The following is a 12,500-nucleotide window of genomic DNA, read 5'->3' as shown; positions in this document are numbered from 1 at the left end:
AATGTTCTCAGGATTTGGTCAGAGAAGTGCCAAAAATGGTCTCAGGATTTGGTCAGAGAAGTGCCAAAAATGGTCTCAGGATTTGGTCAGAGAAGTGCCAAAAATGGTCTCAGGATTTGGTCAGAGAAGTGCCAAAAATGGTCTCAGGATTTGGTCAGAGAAGTGCCAAAAATGGTCTCAGGATTTGGTCAGAGAAGTGCCAAAAATGGTCTCAGGATTTGGTCAGAGAAGTGTCAAAAATGGTCTCAGGATTTGGTCAGAGAAGTGTCAAAAATGGTCTCAGGATTTTGTCAGGGAGTGCCAAAAATGGTCTCAGGATTTTTGGAAAAGTGGCATTCACTCGGGTATGGCATTCTGACCGTCCACAAACTGGCACTGATTTTAAACTGTTTAAAATTAACTTATTTTTTTATTCTTAAGCTAAAATGATTCATTCAGTTCTCGAATATATTAAAATATAACATTTTCTTGTCTGAAACTGAAATACAAAAAAAAAAAAAAATATTGCTTGAAATCCACTTATTTTTTCTTCATAAGCAAAAATATTTCATTCAGTTCTTAAATATATTAAAATTATGTTTTTTCTTGTCTGTAACTGAAATACAAAAATATTAAATGCATATTGAATATAAATGAAATTCAAAATTGCATGAAACCCACTTAATTTTTCTTCACTAGCTAAAATATTTCATTCAGTTCTTCAGTATATTAAAATAATTTTTTTCTTGTTTGTAACTAAAACAAAAGATATATATATATATATATATATATATATATATATATATATATATATATATATATATATATATATATATATATATCTATATATAAATATATTTACTAAATAAATACTATTGAAATTCAAAGGTGCTTAAAATTCATTTTGTTGTTTTCTTCTTCAAAGCAAAAAATATTTCATTCAGTTCTTAAATATATTAGAATATTATTTTTCCTCTGTAACTGAAATTTTTAATAAATATCAGAAAAATATTGCTGAAATTCAAATTAACAGTGAATAGAACTTTCTGGCAGCACTTGGAAAAACGTTTTTGGTGAGCAGAGAGAGAGAGAGAGAGAGAGAGAGAGAGAGAGAGAGAGAGAGAGAGAGAGAGAGAGAGAGGGAGAGAAGAAATATATATACGGTAGATATTTTTTTAATAATTGAATTAAATAAAAAATGCTGTGATCTTTAATTTTAAAATTTATATTTAATTTATATACTATATATATATATATATATATATATATATATATATATATATATATATATATATATATACATACTCCAGTCCCCACTCCTTTCTATCCATACAGTAAAAACCTGCAGTGAGCATATAATCACACAGTAAGGTACCAACACCCCCTCCCCTTCCCATATCCCCCCCAAAACAGCTGTTATCCTGGCTGGCACTTGTATATCAGGTTTCGGCTTTCGGCCAGAGAAAGGCTTCAATCTTTTATGGCCCATGTCGCATAAGGTGGAGGGGGTAGGAGGGGGAAGGGGGAAGAATGGGAAGGGGGAGGGGAAGGGATGTCAGATTAACACCCCCAAGTGCTTTTTAATATTGGTTATTCGCTGTGATTTCAAATCAGATATGCAGGTGGAGAGAGAACGCGTTTGCTAGCCGACGCCATGTTTGATTTTATACTCGGTCTAGCTTTGGTAACAGCGACGATTATCTAAGCAGGAGCCGCCGTGAGGTACCTTTCTCTCTCTCTCTCTCCCTCTCTCTATAACCCTTTCGCGAAAGCGACTCTCCCTCCAGAAGGACGGGGCGTAACAACCGCCACTCGAGAATGACAGAAACAGTTCAACCTCCTTTGATATACAAGATTATCACTAGAGTTCTAGACTATGCTTCTCCAGTTAAATTCCCTCGCCCCCTTACCTTCCCCCTCCCCCTTTCGTGTTGACGCCTCTCCCGAGTGTATATAAAAAAACTCATTCTTCATTCGTTCTTCTTCTTTTCTCCTTGTTCTTCTTCTCTCGCATATTCTTGGTGTCACTCTGCTCCGCCATTTGTCACTCAGGCCGTGACTGACGACGGTTTGGTTTACTCTGAATGGCGCAGAATTTTTTTTTTTTTTTATAATAGCTTCTTAGCCATTATTTTTGTTGTGATTTTTATGTGTTACTGATGAATATTAATGTGACTTTGTTGTTCATGAAGATGCTTAGGCGTTTGTACAGAAGGACTCTTAAACAGAAAAATAGATGCTACTTTGAACAATTTGATTCTTGGCATGATCAATAAAAAGGACAATTTCAATCCATTCTATATAAATATATATACAAATAAATAAACATATAAATAAATAACAAGAACCAGATTTCTGAAACCTAGCACTAATTCTGACGTGCTTCAGTATGGTTGTGATGACGTCACGAGTCCCCTTAGGGTAAGCCATGCTTTGCGCATGCGTTATGACAGGTGATTCATCATAATGACATGTAATTAACACAATTACAGAGTTAAATGATTTGTTTATTCTTCGTGATCAAATGTATTTGAGGATGAAAATAAATGTATGAAAGAATATTATATGTATGTATATATATATATATGTATATATATATATATATATATATATATATATATATATATGCTATATAGAGAGAGAGAGAGAGAGAGAGAGAGAGAGAGAGAGACAAATTCTAAATCTTCCCTAATTACCATAAACTTTATTTCACTAACAGCTGACGTCATGACATGATTAATTCCACATCCTACACCAATACTATCACTCTCTCTCTCTCTCTCTCTCGCACATACCGCAAACATGTCATCATCTAAATGAGAGAGAGAAAGATCCGTGCCGCAGCAAATACTTAAGGTCTCAAACGGCAGTCTTCATTACAGATCTTAAAAACAGCTTTTTCATCTGTGAACTCTCTCTCTCTCTCTCTCTCTCTCTCTCTCTCTCTCTCTCTCTCTTCTTCAAATTTGTTTTCATAGCTTTTATACATTCTGAAATTGTATTTTAACTTTCCCTTTATCCTGCTGTATTTGGCATTACACATATTCTCTCTCTCTCTCTCTCTCTCTCTCTCTCTCTCTCTCTTAAAATTTGTCTTCATAACTTTAAGCAATCTGAAATTATACTTGAACTTTCGCTCTCTCTATCCTGCTGCATTTGGCATTATGCATCCTCTCTCTCTCTCTCTCTCTCTCTCTCTCTCTCTCTCTCTCTCTCTCTCCGTGACGTCGCAACTCTTGTGGGTCTTATGAAGGAAGGAAGTCAATACCCCCGTCTCTTTTCAATTGGTTTTTTCCGTAATCATTAATTCGTATTTCTATCTATCAGCTGGACAGAGAGATAGATATATATAGAAATAGATAGATGGATAGACAGACAGATATATAGGCAGATAGATAGATAGATAGAGAGATATATTAATAGATTATAGTTAAATAGGTAGAGATAGATAGACAGATAGATAAATAGGTTAATAGAGAGATATAGATAAGTAGATAGGTCAATAGACAGATAGATATATAGATAAATAAATAGATAAATAGATAGGTAGATAGATAAATAGATAGAGAGGCAGATAGGTAAATAGATATATAGATGGATGGTTCAATAGATAAATAGATAGGCCAACAGACAGATACATATATTGATAAACAGATAAACACACACAGATAAATAAGCAGATAGATAAATAGATAAATAAATAGATAAATAGACATACATAGATAAATAAATAGAACACATAGATAAGTAAGTATAGACAGATGATTGAATCGATAGACAGTTGCAAAGATTGACAAATATCAGTGCCAGATCGAAACCCACATACAGAATCAGTGTGTGAGAGAGAGAGAGAGAGAGAGAGAGAGAGTCAGAGTTTCCAGAGTTAAAAATTGCAAATATAAAGTGTGTCCCGTGTGTGTGTGTGTGTGTCACCTAACGGCGCCAAAACACGCAGTGACACCTAAATTGGCTTCGGCTAAATGTTCCTCATTCACGGAGAGACATTATTATTAAACCGAGCACAATCGTTATAGACCGATGTCCCTCCCTCCCTCCCTCTCTCTCTCTCTCTTTTTCTCTCTCTCTATGAGTCTACTAGTCTCTCTCTCTTTCTCTCTCTCTCTGTGAGTCTACTCTTTCTCTCTCTCTCTCTCTCTCAATGAGTCTACTGGTCTCTCTCCCTCTCTCTCTCTCAAGTGCCTCACACTGTAAGGTAAGGTATGAGTCTACTGCTCTCGCTCTCGCTCTCTCTCTCTCTCTCTCTCTCTCTCTGAGGAGAGGGTAGGACGTGGGGGTAAGACGAGGAGAATTAGAAGTCAAGACTGAAAGACTGGACTGGAGGAATAACAGCTGTATTTAAAATGAGAGAGAAAGAGAGAGAAAACGAAGGAAACTTTGCTCAAAAAGAAGGAGGAGGGAGGAGGAGGAGGAGGAGGGGAGGAGGAGGAGGAGGAGGAGGAGGAGAGGGTAACAGAAATAATAATATAGAGTACCGCAAACAGTTTGGCTTCTCATTCTCTGTTTACGATTGTGGTACCAAGTGAGCATAGGTCTAGTGACTATTTTTTACTTTTCACAATTCCTGCGGCTATTGGAGCCCACAATCTCTCGCCCATTGCACGAAGAATGAAAGTCCTATACAGAATAATTATAAATATCTATAAGAAGAGTCGTTAAGTATCTTTTAAAGGATCTACTAGGACTCTATAGCCATTACACTGAAGCCTCCAAACCAGGAAACGGATATAGTACCACAGAGGCAACTTTAATTATTTTTATTTCATTTTGTTTCTTCTCTTCTAATATTTTTAGTCTTTACTGGTATTATTGTTGTAGGCATTGTTGGATAATGATTCTCTCTCTCTCTCTCTCTCTCTCTCTCTCTCTCTCTCTCTCTCTCTGTGTTTCTTGAGTCTACTGTGCAACGGAACTAGATGGATTCCTATTTGTCTCAGCATGCATGAGAGAGAGAGAGAGAGAGAGAGAGAGAGAGAGAGAGAGAGAGAGAGAGAGAGAGAGAGTTGTGGAAATAAATTAGCAGGGTAATAAAACGCCTCTGATAGAAATTAAAACTCGTAAGCCTAGTACATAAACAGACCAATAAAAAGTGATGGATTCATTTAGCCGTACGTACGGACGAACACACAAAGTGAGAGAGAGAGAGAGAGAGAGAGAGAGAGAGAGAGAGAGAGAGAGAAATGAAACACCACCGACTATATAGGACTAGATAAATACATTCAGAGTATTTAATATGTTATACAAGCAATTGTGGATATAATCACCTTCTCTCTCTCTCTCTCTCTCTCTCTCTCTCTCTCTCTCTCTCTCACCTGTAACACACCTGTATAAAGAGCAATTATATTTCTCCCAACTAACACCTGTATTATCTAGTACTACCTGTCAAAATACCTGCACGTATGGTTTCGCTCTCTCTCTCTCTATTAAAACATACATAATAATTTAACGTCATCTCTCTGTCACTCTCTCTCATTACAACATACATAATAATTTAATATTATCTCTCTCTCTCTCTCTCGCTACAATATACATAATAATTTAACATTATCTCTCTCTCCTCCCTCTCTCTCATAAAAATATACATAATTTAACTTATTTCTGAGTCTCTCTCTCTCTCATTCTCTCTCGCATTAAAGTATACATTATAATTTAACTTTTCTTTCTCTCTCTCTCTCTCTCTCTCTCTTCTCTCTCTCTCTCTCTCTCTCTCACCAGCTCAACTTCGTTACGTCAAAAGCTGCGTCTAACTAGCAGAATCGATATTAGGTGTCTGTGTGTCTCTGTACGTATGTGTGCACGTGTTTGTGTATGTGTATGTGTATGTGTGTGTGTATGTCCGTGTGTGTGTGTAACTCTTTACCCCCAGCAGTAAGTCTAGCCCAAAGAACTTGACTTACCAACACGCAAACCTTAGGCGCACGCAAGCACGCTCTCCGTTTCTGCACGGATTTGTACGCGCGCGCGCGCGCGTTCATGCGTGTACGAGCGCATATATGCACGGATGTACGTATTACACAGGGGAGACAGATAGACAACTGGGGGGAGGGGGGAATTTGCACGTGTTAGGTGGTAGCAACAGTCCAACCCAGGCCAGTGAGAGAGAGAGAGAGAGAGAGAGAGAGAGAGAGAGAGAGAGAGAGAGAGAGAAGGGGGGGTTGGGTTGGTTAGGGAAGGGAGTGTAATATACTTCAAATCGATTTGGTTTACACGCAGCTGAATTATATGCTTATATCGCCGCAACGGGGAGAGAGAGAGAGAGAGAGAGAGAGAGAGAGAGAGAGAGAGAGAGAGAGAGAGAGAGAGAGAGAGAGTAAAACGCAGACGGAGCCAGTCTGAGCGATAAAATTCAATTGGCTGTTTTCTTTCTCCAGAATGAGTCAGCGCTTTCTGTGCTAATAATAATAATAATAATAATAGTAGTCAGGCTTCCACCAGTTATAATAATAATAATAATAATATAATAATAATAATAATAATAATAATAATAATAATATGTAATAATAGAATGAGGGAACAACTAGATTACAGAATGTACTCAGTTGCATTAAGACCAATCTCGGAAGTATAAAAAAATAAATTAAAATCAAGGCAATTTATTTTTACAATATTATTAAATACTTTAGCAGTATTGGCTCAAATAACTTTAATTCTTAAAAGAGGGAATTAAAATTGGAGCTAGAATGGATCTCTGGGATGGGAGGTACCAGAAGAGAGAGAGAGAGAGAGAGACGGGTGGGGCATTCCTACGGAAAATCTCCGCCGGAGATTTCTTGAAGACACTTGATCCAACCAGACATTCATACTATCAAATAGAATCTGAGGTAGAAATTGAGGCCGAGTCCAATTCCCCGGAGCCAGCTACGAATCCCTGGAAGCAACTCCAAATCCCTGGAGGCAACTCCAAATCCCTGGAGCCAACTCCAAATCCCTGGAGCCAGCTCCAAATCCCTGGAGCCAGCTCCGAATCCCTGGAGCCAACTCAGAATCCAGGGTGACAACTCCAAATCCCTGGAGCCAGCTCCAAATCCCTGGAGCCAACTCAGAATCCAGGGTGCCAACTCCAAATCCCTGGAGCCAAAAAATAAAAAATGCCCTCAGGAAAGACTGCTATATATGGCTCCAGTGTCTTCGAGGAATCGCTTCTTTTTCAGGATTATAGGAAGTCTATTTAACTGTCAATCATTCAAGGATTCCTGAGAGAGCCTTGGGTCCCCAGCCTCGAGGAGGTCCTCTTCTGATCCTTTCTACAGAAGCCCAGGGCTTCCTAGTAGGGCTTGCAATCTCACCTACAGGGGCCACATCCTTCAGGAAAGAGATTCTTTTAGGATATTGATAATAATTATCCATATGACTGAGAAACAATACAATCCTTCGCTCTGTAAGTCTGACACGTAGAGGGAAGATTGTGAGGGAGGAGAATAATGAGGGGGGAGAATCTCCCACTCCCTCCCTCCCTCACTCCTCCCTCCCTCCCCCTACAACATTCTTTCCTCACTTCAATCTACCCATTCCTCCTCTCCCTCCCCTCCCCCGCCCCCCAACGCAGAAACTACGTCACATGGTTCTGTCACTTCTGCGTCAATAACCGTGAATAGTCAAAAGCACGCAAACATTACATTCTCTCTCTCTCTCTCTCTCTCTCTCTCTCTCTCTCTCTCTCTCTCTGATCAATCCCATCCGCTCTCTCCCCCTCTAACTCTTTTTCATAAACACCATTTCTTTTGACTTATGTATGTATATATGTGTAATACATATATGTATGTATGTATGTATGTATGTATGAATGTATGTATGCATATTGGAAGAAGTTATCACAGCTGAAGGGTTATCACAGTCAGAAGGTTATCACAGTAAAAAGTTATTACAGTTACAAATGGTCACAGCAAGAAGTTATCACAGTTAGAAATCATCACGCTAAAAATATTATCACAGTAAAATGGTATCACAGTAAGCAGTTATCACAGCAAGAGGTTATCACAGTAAGAAGTTATCACAATAACAAGGTTATCACAGAAAGGTCATCAGAGCAAGAAGGGCCCAGGGAACAAGACCCCGCTAAGGCACTATTTAGCAGCAAAAAAATAAATGAAGATATTTTTAGACCAAGCTGCTTTTGCTGCATAATTTACAGAATTCAATGCTGCAGTGCAGCAGCTGGTCAAGAGATTCACCTTAAGTCTCTCTCTCTCTCTCTCTCTCTCTCAGCCTGAGGGACAGGTAAAATTCAGGTAAGTGAAGTGAGGAAAATTTTCTTTTTTTATTCTTGACCACAATTTGCATACATACTCACGTACGTGTATTTACCTATGTATGTATGTATGTATGTATGTATGTATGTATGTATGTATGTATGTATGTATGTATGTATGTATGTATGTATGTATATGTTTAAAAACTGACAAACTTAACAGAATCGTAACGAGAAAATAATTTCCAAAGTTTTATTTGTCAATATATATCAAACTGAATTTTAGTTCACTAGATATCACGATTAAGACGTCCTATATTTTTATTATTATAAATATTGATAAATATAAATACTGATTAATATAAATTTATGAGTGAAAATATCATTTTTGTAAAAAAATTGCAGAATTTCACAGGACATAATTAAAATCTGCCAAAATATGACGTTCGGTTTGTCAGAATTTTGTATCAGATACTTCGAAAAAAGAAATTCTCTAGAAATTATTATTGTATGCCCGGCTGCAATAGAGAGAGAGAGAGAGAGAGAGAGAGAGAGAGAGAGAGAGAGAGAGAAGAGAGAGAGAGAAAAAAAAAATATGTAATGACAAATGCAACAAGATAACGTGAGATAATTTTGATTGCAGACTGTAGAGTTTTGAGGAGAGAGAGAAAGTATATGTAATGACAAATGCAACAAGATAACGTGAGATAATTTTGATTGTAGACTAGAGTTCTGAAGAGAGAGAGAGAGAGAGAGAGAGAGAGAGAGAGAGAGAGAGAGAGAGAGAGATTAAACTGTAAATATCCATCTACCACACAGGGGGTCACTGAGGCAATGGGACACCCCAACACTTAACAACCCTCTCCCCTTCCCTTTCAACCGCCCCCCCCGGGCCCAGGGTGCCATCTATAATTCGGCAGGAGAAAATCCTGGTCCCATTTGAATGTCCCCCCTCCTCCATCCTCATTAAGGATCCCTCTCGATCCCTCTCGGCCTCTCTCTCTCTCTCTCTCTCTCTCTCTCTCTCTCTCATTTTTACAGTCTGAAATTATACTAACTTACTTTCCCTGTTTTGCTGCATTTGGCATTATACAAACACTCTCTCTCTCTCTCTCTCTCTCTCTCTCTCTCTCTCTCCTCTCTCCTCTAATTTGTCTCAATTTGTCCCCATAACTTTACATTTCTTATCATAATCATCTTTAGCTTTCTACAGTTACACCTACTCATAGTAGGAGTATGCTTCTTGCTGATTCTCTCTCTCTCTCTCTCTCTCTCTCTCTCTCTCTCTCTCTCCTCTCAATTTGCCCTCATAACTTTACACTTTATCATCATGTTCATCTTTCTCCAGTTGACACCATAGGCGCTTGCTTGCTTGCTTAATCTCTCTCTCTCTCTCTCCTTCCTCAATTTGCTCCCTAACTCTCTCACTCTCTTATCATAATCATCAATTTGCTTTCTGCAATTGGTACTTATACAATCATCTTTTGCTTTCTGCAATTGGTACTGTATACAATATCTCTTCTTCTCTCTCTCTCTCTCTCTCTCTCTCTCTCTCTCTCTCTCTTACCTAAGGTCTGATAATCATTGCCTGAACATCCCAGCCATTACGTGTCAGGAAGAGGTCACGCCAACTAGGATAAGGCAATAAGGCTATGACAGCTGTACTCAAACGCTTATATATATATGACCTTGTTTCACTGGTGTAGTGTATATGTATACATATACTTACACATACAAACACACATACATATATGTGTACATATATGTATATGGATATATATATATAATATATGTTTGCGTTTGTATATTTGTGGGTGATCGGAAAACGCAATGAATTCGTAAATACGAGAGAGAGAGAGAGAGAGAGAGAGAGAGAGAGAGAGAGAGAGAGAGAAAGAAGATAGAGAGTGAAGGAATAGCATTACAACAAACGGGGCCAAATGAATCACTTCCCTAAGCCCAATGAATTGAAAGCTTTTTCTTTTTTCCTCACAACTGAGTCGATCTTACAAAACGGAGGAACAGGGTTGAGTGGGGCTGCTTGTATATATGTGATGCTTTGGGGTTTCCAGATTTAAAGTTCTTGTTATTCATTAAAAAGTAAGATTATTCTGTGCAGCGGATGCTTGTCTTATAATACTATATATATATATATATATATATATATATATATATAACATATATATATATATATATATATATATATACATATATACATATATACATATATACATATACATATATATATATATATATATATATATATATATATATATATATATATATATATATTAAAAATTATTACTTATGTCGTTGGCGTCATTATTTCGGTGTGAATAAACAAACAAGTAAAAAATGAGCCGAAGTTTCTTCGGCGCAATCCAGTTTTCTGTACAGCTGCTTCAGCGTATATCAAGACCACCGAAGATAGATCTGCGTTTCGGTGGTCCCGGTATAATGCTGTATGACCGCGGCCACAAACTTGGCACGGCCCGGTGGTGACTTATCTTATATCGTCGCCAGAAGCACGATTTGCGCTGAGGGCTGCAATTTGGTGTTTGAAGTCTGGAGGTGTATTTAACATATCAATTTGCAGCCCTCAGCCATTTAGTTTTAAGATCTGAGGGCGGACAGAAAAAGTGCGGACCGAAAAAAGTGCGGATGGACAGACAAAGCCGGCACAACAGTTTTCTTTTTTATATGTAATTGTATATATAATTTACAATTCACAATCTATAATTTACAGTTGACAAGTGCTTCGTCACTAATGGGGGATTCGAACCCCTTCCTGGTTTAGAGACAACGACGCACAGTGACTTTAACCACTCGACGGCTCAGCGGTGAAAGTCACTGTGCAGCTTTGTATTATTGAATAAGTACACAAATACATAAGAAACCATTCAGTGAAGATGAGAGAAGAGAAATTAAGAATCAGGATCTCTGCTTATCTTCTTTATCACTCCGCTATCTTATCTCCTTTATCAAACTCGCTTTTGTACACGTTTATCAAGGACAGATTTGGCACCTTAACCCCTTCCTGAAACGCCTAACCGAACGAGGGTTTGTGTATGTATGTATATATATGTATATATTTAAGTGTATGTATGTATATATATTTATATATATATACATATATATATTTATATATTTTATATATAATATATATATATATATATATACATATATACACACACTATTATACACACACATACATACATAAACTTCTGCCATAAAAGTTCAAGATTTATATGTGCGTATGTGTGTGCTGTTTGTGTTTTTGTATGTGTGTGTGTGTGTGTGTACTGTTTTTTTTTTTGTATGTGTGTGTATGTGTGTGTTTGATATCCAGGCATTCCTTTGAAAGCTTAAAAAAACTTTTCAACTTTTGTTCCTGACTGAAAGTTCATAAACAGAACAAGCAACAATAGCATCTGATATCACTGCATACTTGAGAGAGTCATGTTTACTCTATTAGGCTACATAACAAGCATTGGCGTGTGTGTGTGTGTGTGTGTTTGAAGAGAGAGAGAGAGAGAGAGAGAGAGAGAGAGATGAGATAGAGGGAGAGAGAGGGAGGAGGAATTTCTCTAGATCTCACGTTCAAATTACACTTCTATGGTCGAGCTTATACAGTAGTGTATATATATATATGTGTGTGTGTGTGTGTGTATGTGATCGCGCGTCTGTCTGTATGCATACAGACACACAAACAAACAGACAATATAAAAAGAAGCAGGAAAATGCCCCATGCCAAAAAGCTAATTGCTCCCCTAAGTATAAACGAAATCAGCTTGCCAGCATTTCTCGGTCAGCCTGTGTGATGTGAGACGGAACAGCCAAGAAATGAGAGATGCTGACTCTCTCTCTCTCTCTAGAAAGATATGTATATATATATATATATATATATATATATAATATATATATATATATATATATATATATATATATATATATATATATATATATATATATAGAGTTATATATATATATATATATAACCTCTCTGTCTTTTTATTTATGCATCGTTCACTGAGGCTTAAGTTTCTGCAATAGAAAGTTAACAACGAAATAAAAAGTTGCTGCAGAAAATGGTACTGAAAATACCTGCAAAAAGCAAGCTATTGCAAAGAAAAAGTTTCTGTAAAAAATGTACTGTGTTATTGCAAAAAAAAAAAAGTTACTGCAAAAAATGTAATGCAAATTTACTGCAAAAAAAATGTAATGCAAATTTACTGCAAAAAAATGTACTCCAAAGTTACTGCAAAAAAAAAAAAAGCTGCAAAAAATGTACTGCAAAGTTACTGAAAAAAAGTAC

At 37.1% G+C, this 12,500-nt stretch overlaps 1 long non-coding RNA gene across 1 annotated transcript in view; it reads right to left on the bottom strand.

The window, feature by feature from the left end:
• Positions 1 to 12,500, bottom strand: part of LOC136849882 (uncharacterized) — a 35,344-nt gene that overhangs the window by 18,871 nt on the left and 3,973 nt on the right. The gene's annotated exons all lie outside the window — the stretch shown is intronic.

The sequence above is a fragment of the Macrobrachium rosenbergii genome, chromosome 21 (genome assembly GCF_040412425.1).
Source record: "Macrobrachium rosenbergii isolate ZJJX-2024 chromosome 21, ASM4041242v1, whole genome shotgun sequence".
Taxonomy (NCBI): domain Eukaryota; kingdom Metazoa; phylum Arthropoda; class Malacostraca; order Decapoda; family Palaemonidae; genus Macrobrachium; species Macrobrachium rosenbergii.
Note: the sequence above shows the minus strand (reverse complement) of the source record. Positions and strands in the feature narration are given on the sequence as shown.